Source organism: Centruroides vittatus, unplaced genomic scaffold, assembly GCF_030686945.1.
Source record: "Centruroides vittatus isolate TY-2023 unplaced genomic scaffold, ASM3068694v2 contig_1207, whole genome shotgun sequence".
Classification (NCBI taxonomy): domain Eukaryota; kingdom Metazoa; phylum Arthropoda; class Arachnida; order Scorpiones; family Buthidae; genus Centruroides; species Centruroides vittatus.
Genome location: NW_027120771.1, coordinates 251,346 through 270,588, shown reverse-complemented (window position 1 = coordinate 270,588; position 19,243 = coordinate 251,346). Strand labels below are relative to the sequence as shown.

The 19,243-nt window shown below is 27.9% G+C and overlaps 1 long non-coding RNA gene across 1 annotated transcript; it reads left to right on the top strand.

Annotated features, from left to right (window-relative positions):
* Positions 1-5,236: 5,236 nt before the first annotated feature.
* Positions 5,237-8,353, top strand: LOC136985144 (uncharacterized). The gene is made up of 3 exons (XR_010882295.1): positions 5,237-5,332; positions 7,989-8,105; positions 8,198-8,353. It is a non-coding gene; the product is annotated as an uncharacterized lncRNA (long non-coding RNA).
* Positions 8,354-19,243: the final 10,890 nt, after the last annotated feature.

Genomic DNA, 19,243 nt, shown 5'->3' with positions numbered 1-19,243 from the left:
AGGATTAATTGAAGTTTTCGAATTTTGTTTGACGAAACTGAGGAAGGCAAGTGTAACGACAGTTGTATAATGAACTGAATTTAAGTAAATTAGTTGACTTTGTACGTTTCGATGTAGTTTTTCGCAATATTACGATATACGAACTTTCGATTTTGTAAATTGTATTATACTAAAAATTAAGTTTATGTTATTCTTCTACTTAATGATGTATTTTTAATGTTTTCGAACTAAATAATACTTAGTAGTATAAGTTTGGGAAGCTTTGATCACAAAATTAATTTTCTAATTATAAATTTGAATTAAATTGATTTTATTTTAACATTAAAGCAAAGTTTTTGTATTAATTATTAAAATGTTTTTATAAATTTGAATTGATTTTTAAGATTTTTTTAATCATAGAATTAAGTTACAGCGATAATTTAATTAAAATTTGTCAATTAAATTAAGATTACAAATAATTATTAAAATCTAATGAAATAATTTTTTAAATTATGTTTTTAAATTAATTATTTTCTCAATTCATATTTATTATAAATATTTATTCAGTATATTAAATTAAGGATACAAATAAAAATTTGTCGAATAGATCAATTCAATTTATTGCTTCAGTTTTCATATTCAGAAAACTTTTTAGTTCAGTTCAGTTTTCATATTCAGAAAACTTTTTAGTTCAATTCAGTTTTCATATTCAGAAAACTTTTTAGTTCAATTCAGTTTTCATATTCAGAAAACTTTTTAGTTCAATTCAGTTTTCATATTCAGAAAACTTTTTAGTTCAATTCAGTTTTCATATTCAGAAAACTTTTTAGTTCAATTCAGTTTTCATATTCAGAAAACTTTTTAGTTCAATTCAGTTTTCATATTCAGAAAACTTTTTAGTTCAATTCAGTTTTCATATTCAGAAAACTTTTTAGTTCAATTCAGTTTTCATATTCAGAAAACTTTTTAGTTCAATTCAGTTTTCATATTCAGAAAACTTTTTAGTTCAATTCAGTTTTCATATTCAGAAAACTTTTTAGTTCAATTCAGTTTTCATATTCAGAAAACTTTTTAGTTCAATTCAGTTTTCATATTCAGAAAACTTTTTAGTTCAATTCAGTTTTCATATTCAGAAAACTTTTTAGTTCAATTCAGTTTTCATATTCAGAAAACTTTTTAGTTCAATTCAGTTTTCATATTCAGAAAACTTTTTAGTTCAATTCAGTTTTCATATTCAGAAAACTTTTTAGTTCAATTCAGTTTTCATATTCAGAAAACTTTTTAGTTCAATTCAGTTTTCATATTCAGAAAACTTTTTAGTTCAATTCAGTTTTCATATTCAGAAAACTTTTTAGTTCAATTCAGTTTTCATATTCAGAAAACTTTTTAGTTCAATTCAGTTTTCATATTCAGAAAACTTTTTAGTTCAATTCAGTTTTCATATTCAGAAAACTTTTTAGTTCAATTCAGTTTTCATATTCAGAAAACTTTTTAGTTCAATTCAGTTTTCATATTCAGAAAACTTTTTAGTTCAATTCAGTTTTCATATTCAGAAAACTTTTTAGTTCAATTCAGTTTTCATATTCAGAAAACTTTTTAGTTCAATTCAGTTTTCATATTCAGAAAACTTTTTAGTTCAATTCAGTTTTCATATTCAGAAAACTTTTTAGTTCAATTCAGTTTTCATATTCAGAAAACTTTTTAGTTCAATTCAGTTTTCATATTCAGAAAACTTTTTAGTTCAATTCAGTTTTCATATTCAGAAAACTTTTTAGTTCAATTCAGTTTTCATATTCAGAAAACTTTTTAGTTCAATTCAGTTTTCATATTCAGAAAACTTTTTAGTTCAATTCAGTTTTCATATTCAGAAAACTTTTTAGTTCAATTCAGTTTTCATATTCAGAAAACTTTTTAGTTCAATTCAGTTTTCATATTCAGAAAACTTTTTAGTTCAATTCAGTTTTCATATTCAGAAAACTTTTTAGTTCAATTCAGTTTTCATATTCAGAAAACTTTTTAGTTCAATTCAGTTTTCATATTCAGAAAACTTTTTAGTTCAATTCAGTTTTCATATTCAGAAAACTTTTTAGTTCAATTCAGTTTTCATATTCAGAAAACTTTTTAGTTCAATTCAGTTTTCATATTCAGAAAACTTTTTAGTTCAATTCAGTTTTCATATTCAGAAAACTTTTTAGTTCAATTCAGTTTTCATATTCAGAAAACTTTTTAGTTCAATTCAGTTTTCATATTCAGAAAACTTTTTAGTTCAATTCAGTTTTCATATTCAGAAAACTTTTTAGTTCAATTCAGTTTTCATATTCAGAAAACTTTTTAGTTCAATTCAGTTTTCATATTCAGAAAACTTTTTAGTTCAATTCAGTTTTCATATTCAGAAAACTTTTTAGTTCAATTCAGTTTTCATATTCAGAAAACTTTTTAGTTCAATTCAGTTTTCATATTCAGAAAACTTTTTAGTTCAATTCAGTTTTCATATTCAGAAAACTTTTTAGTTCAATTCAGTTTTCATATTCAGAAAACTTTTTAGTTCAATTCAGTTTTCATATTCAGAAAACTTTTTAGTTCAATTCAGTTTTCATATTCAGAAAACTTTTTAGTTCAATTCAGTTTTCATATTCAGAAAACTTTTTAGTTCAATTCAGTTTTCATATTCAGAAAACTTTTTAGTTCAATTCAGTTTTCATATTCAGAAAACTTTTTAGTTCAATTCAGTTTTCATATTCAGAAAACTTTTCAGTGTATTTCTTTAGTTTTTATAAAACATCTTATAACAGTAAAGCAAAGTTTAATAAATACCCTATATTCTTTCTAATTATTAAATTTATTATTATAAAATTAATTTGCATTAATAATTTTTACAATTTGTTCTAATATAAAGAGGTAAATTATAACACGACAACTTTAAATAACATTTTAACAATAAGACAAAGTAAAATACAGAAATAGTTCAATATAATAATTATCTAAATTATATTTCTTACTTATTTATTAAATACCTATACAATGTCTTCATTTTGAAAATATCTGTTTTTGTTTAATTAAGAATTATTCGTAAAATAGAATATCACAAAAAGAACATTTCTTTTAAAAATATTTGTGGTAATAATAATTTTTTAAAATATTATCCAATCTTAGACACCCAAGAAGTTCGATGTCTAAATAATTGTAGTTCCATTAAAAAAATAAAAATTTCTATCTGTCCATTTTTTGTCAATTTTTGAGGATTTAGGTACCCCCAACTTTTCAATGTCAAATGATGGAATTTTTATGTACATTATTGCATCGGTTAAGTTTAAAAAATTAAATTCAATATTTCCTCCTTGTAATAAATTATATTGTACTTCTTATATAAGTTAAATAAAATTTCATATACCTTACTATGACCTTCCCAACTTCCAAAATTATGATTTTTATATGATAAATACATCTCTTGTAAGAAATTTCCAAATTTAACAGATTTTTTTATCTCGTGGTGATAAATTATCAAAAGTAATGAATTGATTAACGGTAGTAAAATTTCCTGATGGCGAGTGGACGTACATTTATACATTATTAGAATACAAATTATTAAAAAATTTAACAGAACAATGGTTGTAATGGTTATTTTATAATCAATTACATTTTAGTTTTACTTTGATGTATTTAACAATAAGTTAAATTACAATTCACTTTTTATATTAAAATAATAGTAATACAACGGTATATATATAATAAGCATTATTTTTTCCAATTTAATATGATAGATTTTTGTAATAAATTTATTACATTTCTTTATCTTCCCAAAATTGTTTGTATGTCTTGCTACAAACCCAATTTGTCTACATGAGGTGTTGAATGGAAGATTTTCTGTCTCGAATCGTGAAAGCTTCGACAAGGATAACTCGTATATCACTGTTTAATGTTTTTATGGCCAACAGTCAATAAGTTGAAATGCTTCAAAATCTATCGGCATGACATTCTGTAATTTTATATAAATAAAAATTAGGATTAATATTATTTTATATTTAATAAGAAAATAACGAAAAGATTTCATACATAAATATTTTTTACTGACTATATAAAATGTTAATTGATATACCAAATTGTTAATGTAAAATCTATATAAATATAATTTTTAAAATTTATATTGTTATTGAATTGAAATAAAACTTATGTTACTAAAATGAAATAAAAGTAAAAGACACATTATAAGAATCTAACTCAAATTGTACAGTAGCAATAATGATAATAATAATATTACAAAATGGTCTTTCTTCAAATCAAATTTATACCGTGTGATCCAACTTATTAAACTTTTGAATTACTATACGGTTTATACTAAACCATAATTTCTTTGAAATAATATTTATTTAACTGATAAACTCTAATTAAAGATATTAAATTTATAAAATGAAACTGTAATTATATACATTTTTTTTTATTATAAAACTCATTTCACCTCAATGAAAATTACTATATATCAACGAACTTTAAGAATAAATTTTACAACAATAAGGTAGTTTATTTTAAAAACAACTTATTTAATTAAGCTAACTAAAAACATAATAAAATTGTAACACTATCTGTATTAGTTATATATTATAGTACATACAATTAGATTAGTTTTAAATATATGTAAAAAATTTATATATAATATGATTACATTTATTTATTTAATATTAACTTATCAATAATATTATCATTTTAATTAATTTCTATACATTTAAATTTATATTACTGAGTATTTATTTAAATATAATTAAGAAAGAGTTTAAAGAATATTAAACTCCAAGAAAACGAACCTCTGATTGTAATTCCTAAAAATTTGTTTTTCACATGATAGATATAAACCCTACAAATAATTGCTGAATTCTTATGTCTAACTATTAACTTTTTAAAAATAATAGATTCGTTATAATAATGAATTTTGGTGAACTTTTCAGTATATCTAAAACATGACACATTTCTGCAAGTAAGTGAAGTAATAAACTTTTGCTGACTTTAAGTAAATTATTCGTAATTCAAAAATAAATTATATAGCATCAAGTTTAATTAAGTTTAAGTAAAATAAAACAATTTCATTTTTGTATTAATATATATATATACCTTGTTTTTCAAAGTTGCTAATTTGAAATATCCTTTTTTTTTTTTGTTTATAAATTAATATTAGAAATTAACTGTTTTCGATTCATTTTAAAATATCTTGTTTTTCAAAGTTACCAATTTTGATATATCCTTTTTCCGCTGTTTTTGCATTAAGAGATGGTATAAATACTAGTTATAAGAGACTGGTTCAATACCTCGCCGAGAACTTCTTTTGCAAGAACCTCTTATACAAGATCATCCTCTTCAGAAAGTAAGTATTTTTATTTAAAAGTTTGCCTTTGACTTAGACCTAACTCTAGATAAAAGTAAATCTCCGAAAAATTCACAAGTTTAACATCAAGAAATATAAGAGAATCAATTTAAGGTGGTAAAATTTAATGCGATGTACGACCATTTAGACAATTGTGTAAATGTTTAAAAATACGTCTTTTAGAGGTTTAGTAAAGTTCATTGACTTATTATTTTAATATATGCATAACTTTTTTCCTATAACTTTTTATTTTGAAATATTACTGAATTAGTTTCGTGTGATATTGAATTCTGTTTTAATAAATTTTGAAGGTAAGTATTTATTACTATTATTATTATTTAATATGTGTGATTATTGGTTTTGAGAGCATTTGCGCTTCACAATGAAAATCTTTGTTAACACATAGTTCTGGGAGTTTAGGTTTGTAACAAGATATTCTAGAGTTCGGGAAAACTGATTTTTATAATGAGTCTATTATTATTTTTTTAAATTTAACAGTTAGACATAAAAAATCGGTAAGATTTGACAATTATTTGCACGGTTTATATCTATCATATGAGAAACAAAATTTTAGAGAGTTATAGAGTTTTCGAGATGCTATATAATTTATTTCTGAATTACGAATAATTTACTTAAAGTCAGCAAAAGTTTATTACTTCACTTACTTGCAGAAATATGTCATGTTTTAGATATACTGAAAAGTTCACCAAAATTCATTTTTATAATGAATCTATCATTTTTTAAATTTTAACAGTTAGACAAAATATATTCTGGTACTATAAAATTCTCCTGTAGTAAGTATTAAAATAATTTATAATAAATATCGTTTTTCTTTGTATGACTATATTTCATTGAGATACTTTAATATAAATTAGATTTCAACTCTCAAAAATTCCCAAATGGCCTGCATTAAAATTAATGCAGTGTATTATAATATAGTTTTTGATATAGATATTATCTTCGTTTACAATTTTCGGTAATAAACGAGGCCAAGCCTAGAAATATAGAAAATCACGAGTTGAAAAAGCAAAAGTTTGCCTTAGACCAAAAGTTTGGCTTAGACATTTTTCTAGATAAAAGTAAATCTTTCGAAAACTCACAAGTTTAACATCAATTTATGAAGGTGGTACCATTTTAAACTATATTGATGAGTTTATAAAATATGAAACTCAGATGAACCATTTTATTCCACAAACAATTTTTGGAATTTTCTTTATAAATTTTATCAGCTTCATTCTATAACTATTGTAGTAAAAAACCTGTCAATATCCTTTGAATTTAAGTATAAATAGAGCTGTAATTTTTTGTTACAATCAACAAAACTTTAATGTTATATTATTTTAAATTGCTGTTTTAAAAATTATTATTATTATTGCAAATCAGCACAGTTAAACTAAATATATTAAACTTTGCCTTAATTAAAATAATTTTATTTTAACAATAAGATTTATGATTAGTATAGCTAAAGAAATTTCGGTGTTATATTATTTGAAGTTGTCATGTTTTAATTTACTCTGACATTAGGATAAATTTGATAGCTAAACACAATATATTAAACTTATTGTTAAAATAAAATTTATTATAAACTGTTCAAATGACTTATAATTCCTTCTTTTCATCTGTAGATTATTTGCACGGTTTATATGTATCATATGAGAAACAAAATTTTAGGGAGTAGGTGCGAAGTGATAGAGTTTAAAAGTACTATATAACTTATTTCTGAAATACGAAAAATTTTTGCCGACTTTGTGTAAATTAATTACTTCACTTACTTGCAGAAATGTGTCATGTTTTAGATAAACTGAAGGGAAAAGTTCAGCAAAATTCATTATTATAACGAATCTATTATTTTTAAAAAGTTAACAGTTAGACATAAGAATTCAGCAATTATTTGTAGGGTTTATATCTATCGTGTGAAAAACAAATTTTTAGGAATTACAATCAGAGGTTCGTTTTCTTGGAGTTTAATATTCTTTAAACTCTTTCTTAATTATATTTAAATAAATACTCAGTAATATAAATTTAAATGTATAGAAATTAATTAAAATGATAATATTATTGATAATAAGTTAATATTAAATAAATAAATGTAATCATATTATATATAAATTTTTTAAATATATTTAAAACTAATCTAATTGTATGTACTATAATATATAACTAATACAGATAGTGTTACAATTTTATTATGTTTTTAGTTAGCTTAATTAAATAAGTTGTTTTTAAAATAAACCACCTTATTGTTGTAAAATTTATTCTTAAAGTTCGTTGATATATAATAATTTTCATTGAGGTGAAATGAGTTTATAATAATAAAAAAAAATGTATATAATCACAGTTTCATTTTATAAATTTAATATCTTTAATTAGAGTTTATCAGTTAAATAAATATTATTTCAAAGAAATTATGGTTTAGTATAAACCGTATAGTAATTCAAAGTTTAATAAGTTGGATCACACAGTATAAATTTGATTTGAAGAAAGACCATTTTGTAATATTATTATTATCATTATTGCTACTGTACAATTCGAGTAAAATTCTTGTAATATATCTTTTACTTTCATTTCATTATAGTAACTAAATTTTGTAAATTTTAAAAACAAGTTTCATTTCAATTCAATTACAATATAAATTTTAAAAATTATATTTTTATAGATTTCACATTAACAATTTGATAAAATGGATGAAATAATTGAATATAATCGTGATATAATATCAAAAATAGGAAGACGAGACAACATTTGGTACATCAATGAACATTCTATATGGTCGGTAAGAAATGTTTATGTATGAAATCTTTTCGTTATTTTCTTATTTAATATAAAATAATAGTAATCCTAATTTTTATTTATATAAAATTACAGAATGCGATGTTAATAGATTTTCAAGCATTTCAACTTATCGACTGTTGGCCATAAAAACATTAGACACTCCTATAGAAGCTGTAATAGACCTTTATATGGATTTCGTTAAAAAGTATCAATTATCAGCGAAAGATCAATGGCAAGTTAATTTTACTACCAAAAAAAAAAAAAAAAACATTCATGGAGTAATAGTTTCTGATATAAGAGTTATCCATGACTTCGAAGCTTTCACAATTTGCGACGAAAATCTTTCATTCAACACCTCATGTAGACAAATTGGGTTTGTAGCAAGACATACAAACAATTTTGGAAAGATAGATTTTGTAATAAATTCATTACATTTCTTTATCAAATTAAATTGGAAAAAATAATGCTTATTACATATATACCGTTGTATTACTATTATTTTAATATAAAAAGTGAATTGTAATTTAACTTATTGTTAAATACATCAAAGTAAGTAAAACTAAAATGTAATTGATTATAAAACAACCATTACAACCATTGTTCTGTTAAATTTTTTAATAATTTGTATTCTACTAATGTATAAATGTACTTCCCTCGCCATCAGGAAATTTTACTACTGTTAATCAATTCATTACTTTTGATAATTTATCACCACGAGATAAAAAATCTGTTAAATTTGGAAATTTCTTACAAGAGATGTATTTATCATATAAAAATCATAATTTTGGATGTTAGGAATTCATAGTAGGGTATATGAAATTTTATTTAATTTATATAAAAAAGTACAATATAATTTACTACAAGGGAAGGCAAATTGAATTTAATTTTTTAAACTTAACCGAAGCAATCAATAACATAAAAATTCCATCATTTGACATTGAAAAGTTGGGAGTACCCAAATCCTCAAAAATTGGAACTAACAATTATTTAGACATCGAACTTCTTGGGTGTCTAAGATTGGATAATATTTAAAAAATTATTATTACCACAAATATTTTTAAAAGAAATGTTCTTTTTGTGATATTCTATCTTACGAACAATTCTTAACTAAACAAAAACAGATATTTTCAAAATGAATACATTGTATAGGTATTTAATAAATAAGTAAGAAATATAATTTAGATAATTATTATATTGAACCTATTTCTGTATTTTACTTTGTCTTATTGTTAAAATGTTATTTAAAGTTGTCGTGTTATAATTTACTCTTTATATTAGAACAAATTGTAAAAATTATTAATGCAAATTAATTTTATAATAATAAATTTAATAATTAGAAAGAATATATTAATTAAACTTTGCTTTACTGTTATAAGATGTTTTATAAAAACTAAAGAAATAAACTGAAAAGTTTTCTAAATATGAAAACTGAAGCAATGAATTGAATTGATCTATTCGACAAATTTTTATTTGTAACCTTAATTTAATATACTCAGTAAATATTTATAATAAATATCAATTGAGAAAATAATTAATTTAAAAACGTAATTTCAAAAAATTAATTCTGGTATTGATAATAAAACTATTACTCGAGAAATTTTTATTTGTAATCTTAATTTAATTTACTTGACAAATTTTTGAACTGAAAAATTAATTTTGTGATCTGAAATAATTATATTCAACAAGTTTTTATTTGTAATCTTAATTTATTCGACAAATTTTTATTTTAAAAATTATTTGTAATCTTAATTTAATTTACTCGACAAATTTTAAATTATCACTGCAACTTAATTTTATAATAATATTAAAATAAATCTTAAAAATTAATTTTGTGATCAAATCTTTTTAATATTGTTAAAATAAAATTAATTTAATTCAAATTTGTAATTAGAAAATTAATTTTGTGATCAAAGCTTCCCAAACCACTACTACTAATACTTATTAAATTGAAATTCAAGCTTTACAAACTACTACGAATATTATAGAAGACCGTTTTACTATGAATTACTACGTCATACTACGTGTTACTCTAATATTGATTTCAAAAAAAGTAGATCAGACAAGGACCGTTAGACTGATGACGTAGACTGTCAGCTCTTCCGGGTAGCACAGGAGCTCTCGCGATAGCGTCATTTACAGAAGACACACCTACTTTTTTCTGACGCCAGCCAATTAGGAATATTAATTTTTTTAACCAATCAGATGATGGCGGGAGGTTTAAATTCGGTTTATGTCGATAGATGGCCCTCCAAAATTTCATATTTATTTTAATTTTCTCTTTTATTGTTATTTCTCGAGAACTAAAACGCGTTTCGCATAACGAGCAAAATAAATTGCGAAATTTTGACTCGCGTAACGATGACGTTTCGCATAACGAGTGACCAGGAGAGGGGAAGTCCCGGATTTTGTGCATGCTACATCAGTCTGAGTTTTGAACTCGTTCCGCTAGCATCTTAATGTCGCTTGTGATCATACATTTTTCTAAATTTATGTTCAGACATATTACATATAAACATCAACCATAGCCCGTTATATAATAAACACACGCCAAACGATATGCCAAATTCTTGGGCAATGTACGGCCATCGCCAAATGACCGATTCCAAATTAAATTTGGAATCGGTCATTAAATTTAATACGAGATGGCAGTATAACTGCCTATTTCTAGTCAAATTAATTAATTTTTAATATTTAATTATAGCCTTTACATAACCTCCAGAATATCGTTTGGCGTGTTTCATGAGACATATCTGTGATTTTTCGTTTTCTATAAATCGAATTCGCATTTCAGGATGGTTCATTCCGCGCTAGAAGAAAAGATAATGATTCACGCTTCTTAACAATGTTTATTGTATAATTTTCTTTGAATAAATATTATACATAAAATATTTGAGTATTTTTTCGGCGTGGAACGCATTATCGTATTTTACATTAATTTATATGAAAAAAATTGTTTAGCGTTAACGAGTGTTTCGCATTACGAGTAAGACTCTGGAACGAATGATGCTCGTTAAACGAGATTCCACTGTAATTGAAAAGTACAAAAATCGCCAAAAAAAGTGGGAGAAAAAACTACTAGGTGTAGAAAGCTCAAATTTTAATCTTAAGCTTTCCTTTTTATCGGTTAGATGCAGACCGTACTTCTGATTCGATAGGTCAAAGTTCACGAGGTTTTCCATAGAGCCAATTCAGTTTTCTGGCTTAATTTTATGCTCATAAGGATAAAATTGCGTGGAAACAAAATGAATTTTATTTGAAATGTCACTCAGAATAACAAAAAGCTCATATTTATCCGAATTAGAACTTTTTATTACGATTTTCCTAAACGATATATCATCTTATGTCTCGACGTAATAGTACAGTTATTAAAGAGAAACAATATATTCATCTATGATGTAAAAAAAAGTGGGCCAAGTAAAAACTTGTGACAATTTACACGACTACAATGACATTTTCTACTTGGCCACATCAATCGCATTCGCATGTTCATTCGGTTTGGAGATACCACCATTACCCCTAAATATTACAAGTGATTGTAGTTTCATCCATACAGGAAATCATTTCTGTGCTTTTCAAAGTATTTTTTCGGTCTTCTTTATATATCAAAGTAGAACAATTTTATTTTTCTTTAAGTGTAACAGAACAATAACCAATTAGCTTTAAGTTAAACTTTCGTCTATTGTCAAAATGAATTTTAAATTTTAACGAATTAAAAAATTTGCAAGCGAATGAATAAAAAAGCAAAAAAACAATTTAATCTTCGCAATATTTCATATTCACTTTTCTACGAAACTTCATTGTTATGTCCTACACCGAATTTCTGTTTCGTGCGTCCAATATCCCTTATAGGTGGTTAGAAATGTAACCGATTATATTCGGCTAATGTTGCTAGTTATTTCATATTCGAATATGAAATTTTTATTATAACTGGAATCAAAAAGAAATATTCCGATGAGTCGTACCAAACGTCACTATCAACCTATAGCGGAACACCACCGATTAACTGCTTTTAACACGACAAAAAATTTTAATTCGTGAAACGTTTTCATTTAACTTCAATCTAATGTCGTTCCTCCCTGCAATGGGAAGAAACCAGGAAATTACAAACTGTATACGTAATACTTATGTTGGAAATGACCGAGCCGTATCAACGACGTCACAATTTATCGCGTTGTCGAACACTGACAAGGAAGTATTTAGAGCAAGGTTACAGTGACTGGACTATATAGTGTGTCGTTCGCTATTATATCCCTATGATACGTTAGGTTCTCGTTTTTACGCCTCACTAGAAGGCACTCGCATCGGTTACGATGTTACATAAATCAGTTTAGACCAGCGATTCTCGACCTTCTTAGCTCCGCGACCCCCAAATATTAAATATAAATAAAATTAATATTTCGCGACCCCCACCCCAAGGAATAATAACAGTAAGCCTTACTAGTACTAATTGAATTTTCACTGTAATTGTAAATGTAATTTTTTTTAAATATTATATAATCACATTGCACTAATTTTATACATTAAGAAAATGTCGACAGTATAAAAAATACAATACAAGTATTCCTATTATTTTATGTCGCTGCGTTTATTGCGACGGGTATGAACACGCCTGTATGACGTATACAGTACATACACGAGCAATTTACAAAGTCCAACTCGATGTGTATGTGCTCTTTGTAATTTGATCTCCTTCTATAAACTCGCTGCGAGAGCATGTTTGAACATGCATATGGATGTGTTTGAAGAAGTCGTGCTGTCACTAGTATAAAAGAGGCGCTGGCGATTGCACCACTTAGTTAAGTTTCGAATGCGAAGCGCTTTTATTTTAGTGTGCGGTCAACCGTGAAACTGAATTATTTTTTTAAATTTCTAATGAGAAATGGATAAATTTGTGAAAAAATGAAGCGAGCCATCTACATTCAGTGAATCATTTGGTAAAAAGACAAGGTTGTATAATGATAGTTATTTAAATTATGGTTTCACCTCATTGGATGGAAAGCCACAGTGCGTTGTTCGCTCTCAAGTTCTCTCCGACGAAAGCACGAAGCCATTAAAATTAGTTCGACACTCGGAAACTAAACATCTGGCTCATAAAAACAAACCCTTGGAATTTTTCGAAAGAAAATTACATACCTCGAGATATCAACAAACTTCTATTTGTAAGTTAAGCTATACTAATAAAATTGTACTCGAAGCATCTTATCTCGTAGCATTAAGAGTAGCTAAGATGTCCAAACCCCATACAATTGCCGAAAACCTCATATTGCCTGTTGCAATTGATATGGACAGTGTTTTAATAGGTGTGGAAGAGACAGAAAAATTCAAAACATTCCGCTTTCTAACGACACAATATCGAGGCGAATCGATGACACGGCTGCCGATGTTCGAGATCGGATATTTCAGCGAGTGAATTTTTTAGTGTTCAATTTAATGAATCAACAGAAGCAGCAAACATGTCTCAGTTCTTATGTTTTGCGACGTATGAATGCGATAGGGACACATCAATCGAAGAAAATATGTTGTCTTGCAAAACAGTACCGGGTCATGCAACGGAACAATGTCTTTTTGATGTTTTTTATGAAACTACGAGAAACTATACTAACATAGATTGGACAAAATGTATTGCTGTATGTAGTGATGGTGCAAAGGCGATAACATGAAAGAACAGTGGATTAATGGAAATATTAAGAGGAATGGAAGCACTGCTTCCTTCACAGACACGCTCTTGTCACAAAAATCTCAATCAAATTCTTTATGAAATTGTAAAGTTAGTTAATTTTATTAAAAGCCGACTGTTACGGAACAGGCTATTTGCGATGAAATGGACGAAAATAAAAAATCTCTTTTTTTCCATGCAGAAGTTAGATGGTTATCGCGAGGGAAAGTGTTAACCCGGGTATTGGAATTAATAATATTTTTCCAGGATAAACAAACGCCATTCTCATTGTTTTTACAGAATAATGAGTGCGTGTTGTTGTTGGCTTACTTAGCTGATGTATTTTCGCATTTAAACGACTCGAATGTGAATTTACAAGGACGTGATAAAAACATTTTATTAATGACAAAGTTCATGCGTTTATTAAGAAGCTAGGAATTACTCACCTTCAAAGCAAAAATTTGGATATGTTCGGATTATATTGAGAAAAATTTGAATCAACGAGACACTATTATTCACCACAGTTTGGATTGCGTGTAGATGCATTTGCGTGAGCTAAAGACTCAGTTGACAGAGTATTTCCCGGAAGATAAAAATGATTTCTCCAAGAGATGGGTACTGAATCCGTTTAGTGAAAATGTTGCCGCAATTGAGATTCACGACCAGCTCATCGAAACGCTACAACTGCAATTTACATCTGAAGATTTAAATACGTTTTGGCTCGCTCGTCGACACTAATATGTAAATTTAGTCACAGAAGCATTGAAAATATTAATGCGATGGTTGCGTTTGTTTTTCATTTAAAATTTTCTCCATACGTGGATCTACGTTAGAAACACACAAAAGCAAATTGTTTTCGAGTGATAAAAGACAATTCCTGTATTTAGCTTTTAGCGCAACCACAGACGATAAACCCTTTTTACAGAGATAAGACGTGGCGAAAGGGATTCATTTCTTTTCTTTACGTGTGTACTTATTGTAAGTAAAATGTTTATAAGTTTATAATAAATGATTTCATTATTGTTTCGCGATCCCCAGGTTGAGAAACGCTGCTTTAGACAAAGCATTTTGAGTGATTTTTCGTTTGGTTTTGGCTTTGTGTAAAACGATTTTTGTCCCATTTTTGGAAAAAACGTCCGAAGTTTATAAAAGTAAGAACTTACAAAGACGTTGTTTTGTACCTGGTTGCAATATTGGCAATAATGTAAGGGAAAAGCGTATATTATTTTCGGCTCCAAAAGACGAAGTTTCGAAAAAATGGAGTAAGTTCATTCCTCGTGGTAAAATTTTTGATGAATATTGTTGTTTGCGAGTTTCATTTTATTTATTTATTGAACGGAAGTTTGGATCCAGGTAAATTTGTCATCGTCAAAGAAAATGCTGAGAGTTTAATTTCTTGTACTGTAATTGCCTGAAGCACTATTTTAAAACATTACAGTGTTTTAGAATCAATTACTACTTTAGAAAACATATTACAAAAAGTTATATTTAAATTGGAGTCAGCCATTTATTTTTACCAGTTAATAAAGGAGATGTTTTTATGTTGTTACGACGTGTCAATTAATTATTCTTATATAACTTTACATGTTAAAATTAAAGGCGTCACTTATTTAAAATGTTTGTTTATAAATTTATAGTTGGAATTTTAAAGTAATTTGATTATATTCTCTTTTTAAGAAGTTAATCTCGAAAAATAAATCGTCGTGGTCAAATCTTAACTCGCGAGTTTCGTTATAGAATGTTACGGTGTTACGGAAACGTAACTCGAGCAACCTTCGTCAAACTGTGGTCCGCGGGATGCCACAAGAGGTAATCACGTGTTAGGAAAAAGGGTGAGTTATGAAGCCGTTCCTATATCCTGGCGGCAGTCAAAAACGACCGTTTGTAGTAGTTTACGGTAGAAGGTAACGTGGCGTGCTCGGTGGCTCAGATGGTTTCGTTTTTGTGTCCATTATGTTGCTTTATAAATGAAAATTTACAAGTGAAAGCGCATACCTATGGCGACGTAAGTGATAAGTGTCGTTTCGAGGACTTTTCGTAATTGCTTTGAATGTTATTGGAATCCTTCTTTTAAATTTTGTCTGTAAAGACGAACATTTTTAAATTATAGATCCCGCCATAACGATACTGTCGAGATTACGGGCGTGGCCATCTTTTTCTTTCGAGGTCATTCGCAAATGTCTACAAACGGCAGCGCAGCTGAGCGACCACTATTAACGAACGCACCCGAAGACATCTTTGCTCTATGGCCTGACGTCTGAAAGGAATCGTGCAAAGAGAACGAATTCTGCCGGAAGAAAAAGTTGTCCCGAAATGCGTAGAACCTGTAGTCACGTGACCGAGTGAAGTGGAAGCCAGGTCGAGTGACACGCTGTGTGTGTGTGTGTGCGTCCACCCTCCAATGTATAGCTCCGCCCAATTACAAGCAATGGCTGCTGGAAGGGTGCAGAGTCGATAAACAGTTCCGTGATTTTTGTTTATAGCGTTTTTTATATGAGTGACCACTCAAAAATTCTTACGTGTTTTGAAAATGTCTATCTTGTGTGTGGATTGTAAATAAAATTAAGGAAAAAGTTGGTGTATTGCTTAAAAGTAATTACCGAATCATTGGCCCGGGCCAGCAAATAACAGACATAATACTCTATACGTAAAGATTACCCACGGCCGAAACGCGAGAAAAATTTAAATAAACCCATATAAAATTATACCTCTTAAATGAAATTCATACAGACTGGCCCTGCGACATGAAGGATGTATGGAAAACTACTGAAATTTTTCGTACTTTCAAAAAGCTAGCCAAAAAAGCTATCATAACCATCAATCCGCTCCTTCAAAGAAGGCCTCATCGGACAACATAATGGAATTTAGTGTAAGGGCCATCTCAGCCTAACTCGTGCACATGGTATTTGTTATTTGACTTGGATAGCCATTCAGTAGCACACTCCTTGCGCTACTTTTATTTCTATTTACTCTATTCATATTTTATCATAGTAACTCGGTTATCTTAATGTTTCTCTGCTAAATGCCTACATCCAGTTTGTAATCGCATGTCATAAGCTATAACAGCATTCTCTCTTATGTCCATTTCCTCACTGTGCCTGCGTGTCTAGCTGTATCGCGCAATTTTATGTTATGTATATATTGTTTCACCACTCTTATTGCTGCGTGTAATCTACAATATCACAATTGCTTTACATTTAAATTGTACACTATCTTCCTGGTAGTGCCTCTGGCGTAACAGGGAATGTATGAATATACGTTAAATAAATAAATAAATAATAAATAAAAAATAAAATAAAATTATACCAATCGATCGGGCTGAGACGTACAGTAAGCATTTGCTAAAACCGACTGTCTACGAATGATTACAGTGGAGAAATCACAACCCGAAAATGGTTCAAGAGGTTCGAAGACAAAAATCGTTATAAATTACGTTGTAATTTATAACGATTTTTGTACGACCACCCCGTTGTAAACACGGCTCGATACCGGAGCACGAGCTGAATAATACGGTATATAAAACACATACATACAATCCGTAGACACGGAGATATAGTCGATCAATTATAGAGCCAAAACGATATCATAGACCACACTGACCGATTCCTTGGGCTCTTATAGTATTTGCACTCCTCAAAGGTTTCAATTGAGTATAAAAATATTCTTAGTTTTTCATAACAGAAGTCGTGCTTCGTGCAAGCTGGTTGAAGTTGATCCAAACAATGCAATAAATCATAATTTAAAATATAATTGGGAGGCCGTTGTATGGCTTTGTTAAATTCAACACACTTACTGACAATGAAAGCGTGTTTAAAAATGATTGTTGAAAATTTCTTGTCGAACTTTGTATGCAAATCAGAAAAACATTTTCTCTAAATGACGATAGAATTATTGCCGGTCCGAATGTTCTCGACCCGGCAGTGTTACGTGATCGTGCCAAATCGCCATCCTCAATTTTCCATTTAGCAATACAGTTCCCTCACCTTGTTTCTGAAGACAAAATGGATCTTCTAGATGATAAATGAACATCATTTCGTGTAAATCAAGATTTAGATCTCTTATAAACCATCCTCGAGTTTTGGTGTCTGTTCCGTAACGTAAAACGTGGCTTTAATAATTCTAAGTATGAGATTTTATCTAACTTTATGATTAGTCTAACTCTTTTACCTCACTCTTCGGCAAGCGTAGAAAGAATTTTTTTCCAAGTAAACCATATAAAAACCAAAGCCACACAAACTGACTTAAATCAGAAACTGTGAATGGATCTAATCAAAATTGCTATACATGGAAACCTAAATCAGAATTGGTAAAAGAAGTCATACAAGGAATTTGTCATAAAAGACACGAATATTGTTTGAGAAAAATGAAAGAACTTCAAGAAATAAATGTGGAAGAACTGAATGGAATGAAAATTCTAATACAATTAAATAAAAGATATTTATGCATGATAAGTATTGTCTTGCTATATTGTATGATAAAACTAGAGTTTTTTAGGTTTATTTAAGTAGCAATGTAGATTTTTTTTTTAAATTTGTGAGTGGGAGCCCTGTTCTTGTGTATTGTCAGCAGGAAAGATGAATAGCAATAGGAAAAACAAAGCTTTCTGTTCCGTTCATAATTGCAATTGCAAAGCCACAGGAATGCTAGAGATAAGTTTTCGTCTATTCCCATATGAAAAACAGAAGATTATTTGACAAAACTAGAACTATTAGAAACAGATTAAGGATTTATAGTACAGAAATGCGTTCAGAAGGAGCTAGAAATGATAAATTGCGATACAACAGATTAATTGCAGGCGATGAGATATTTGCCCGTAATTATAAATTTGAAATTTTCCACATGTAGATCCATCTTTTTAGGAGTAGGCCTATAAATATAATGACAAATAAGATGATTACGATGATTTCAAGAATACTTTATTATTCGTGAAAAAATTATTCTCTATCTGGAACTAACTTGATTTTATGCGCAGACTTTAACGCCAGAATGAAATATCCTGATTATTCGTCATGTTTTACTGAGGACCGGCAAATTACCACGAGAGTTTCGAAAGATTCTATCGTTAATGAAATAGGAAAATGCTTTATCATTTGTGTAATTATAACAGTCTTGTTTGTTTAAATAGTTCATTACCAGGAGATGAACGAGGCAATTTTACTTATCATATAAGAAATAGAGGTAGTGTTATTGATATCGTCATAGTATCGCGAGACATATATACTCATATTGTAAATGATTTGTGTGTTTTATCAGAGATAGGCTCCGATCACTCGCTTGTTTTACTATTAACGATCCCCTTGGTATCATCTTCAGTTTCTAAAAAACAATTCTCTGGTAAACGTACAATATGGAGGGACGAACTTAAATCTTCATTTACTGTTGCATTAGATAATATGCTGTCAGATGAATATAGAGGAAAACTCACTTGTGATGATCTAATAGAGGATAAAGTTAAAGTAGCAACGTCCCTGGATTTAATTTAC